This window comes from Trichechus manatus, unplaced genomic scaffold, assembly GCF_000243295.1.
Source record: "Trichechus manatus latirostris isolate Lorelei unplaced genomic scaffold, TriManLat1.0 scaffold00301, whole genome shotgun sequence".
NCBI classification, from domain to species: domain Eukaryota; kingdom Metazoa; phylum Chordata; class Mammalia; order Sirenia; family Trichechidae; genus Trichechus; species Trichechus manatus.
Window position 1 is genome coordinate 852,424 of NW_004444237.1, and position 2,114 is coordinate 854,537.

A 2,114-nucleotide genomic window follows, 5' to 3' on the forward strand; every position below is an offset into this window, starting at 1 on the left:
GAAGCTCCATGAAGCTGCTTTCTTATACCCCCTATTTGCTGGTCTTTGACAGGAGTCCAAGATGGCGGATCCACGCTGCATTAGCTGGTAGGGGACCTCTGCATGAATCTCTCCTTGCTCTCCATTCTCTGTCAGTTTTCTTACTCCATTGGTGCTTGGCTGAGTTCTTTATCTCTTCATTTGATGTTTTAGGGTTTCAGGATTGCTGTTTTCTCTGTTTGGCTTAGTTTTTCAGATCTTTGCTGTGGAGGGAGGGCGTGGTGCTTCTGCCTAGAGCGCCATTTTGCCGGAAATCTGGCCTGGCTTTCTTTTATCAAATCATTTTGTAGAATCAAAATACACTTCAGTTTCATGATATCTATAGCAGCCAGGTGTTCAGAAGTTTGAGGTTGAGGACAAAATTCATAACTAGCTATCAATGAAGAGCTGCACCCATCGCTGCCGCACCATTCAGCATAGAAGCCGTCAAAGCATCATGGCTGGGACAGTCAACAGAGGAAACATGTCTGACTAATCTTAAGTTACCTTTGGTCCCTGGAACTTCTGTAGGAAACCTGTTGGGCGTACTACTTCCACAGGATCTATAATATTCTGGCTAAGAACAACTTGGATCATCAAGTTTAGAAATCTTAGCATTAGCATATCCGAGCTTGGTTGTAATATTTTCTTGTTCGTTTTTTAACCCGACAGTGTGAACTCCAGAAATAACTTTGAAATGGGCTGCATGGGAATTTCACACTTATTGTTTATTGCCAGCAGTATAGGCCTAGCTTCCTGGGTATTGTGGTATTGTTAATGCCTAGCTTGCACAGTTCACTTTTGCATTCTCCTATGATTTTGATTTATTTTCCTCCTATCCTCCCTCTTGCTTTCCCATGATTTTAAAGTTTAACTAAGTTTCTCTTTGAGAGACAGAACGACCTTGGAGGGTGGCACAACAAATCGATAACCCTCAAGGACTAGGATTAACTTATCTGCAACGTGACAATCATGACTAATGGTGCCAGATGACTTTCAAGGGTTGCCAGTAAGAAGATCATCTGGGGTGAGCAGAATGTGACCACTGGAAGAGAAACTATACTGTCCATATAAAAACTTTCAGCCAGTCTCCAGAGGAGGAGACAAGTCTTTTGGATGAGCTCATTCCCCTTTGTCTCCTGTATATCAATATACAATAAAACACTCTTGCCGCTCATCTCACCTCTGTCTCAGTATTGCCTTCTGCGGCAGGCGACTCAGACCAGCCACTGCGGTAACAACTTGTACAACTGGAGATTTCCCATGAGCTACCTGACCAATTGTACCTACATTAATTGTGACTTGCCTGCTGATGACTTGGTGTGAAAGTAGTGTCAACTTGGTACTATCCAAGGTGGTGAGACTCTAGCGAGAAAGATGAAGCTGCCCCAGAGTCATTCCAGCCTGGCCTCCAGCCATCTTGCCAAGAGAGAAAAGAAGTGGCCCCGCTGCTGCCTCACAGCACGCAGGCCCTCTAGCGAGGAGCAGGAAGTCGAGGTGGGAAGACAGACAGGGCCCAAGCCTAGGGGAGGCAGATGACCAACTGTGCCGCAGGGGGCTTCATTGCTTGGACTTCGCTCAATGCCAGTCCACTTACTAGGAAACACAATGCAAAGTTTCGGGATCTACTAATCGCAGACCTACCTGTTGGATATTTGTGCAGGCAATGCTGAGGGCAGCTCCAGGGAAGCTCTCAAGCGAAGTGAGTGATGTAACCCGACGTGCGAGCTGACAAGGGAGAGGCCACTTCCGTTTCTGGTAGAGTTGGCCGATTTTCCCGGACCTTGACAATATTATCTGGGGTGTGAAACTGGAGTAAAGAGAGAATGTCCTTATTTACAGATTCTTACAAATTTAATAAGACAAAGTTAGCTCGCAGTTCGCACCGCTAGCGACGGGGCTCGTGGCCGGGAGCAGGCCGCGTGCTAAATTGGCCATGCTCACTGTGCTGTGCGTCCCCTCCCTGGAAAAAAACCCACAAAAACAACCTTGGCTGTCAAGTCGATTGGACTCATAATGTCACTTCTCAGGTGATTGTTATGTATAATAAATTTTGAGAACCACTGCTCTAGTAGTGGTTCTCAGAATTGGTCCCT

At 46.1% G+C, this 2,114-nt stretch overlaps 1 pseudogene; it reads right to left on the minus strand.

Annotated features, from left to right (window-relative positions):
• Window positions 1–110: 110 nt before the first annotated feature.
• The window catches only part of LOC101356701 (eukaryotic translation initiation factor 2 subunit 3-like), a 7,324-nt pseudogene continuing 5,320 nt past the window's right edge, over window positions 111–2,114 (minus strand).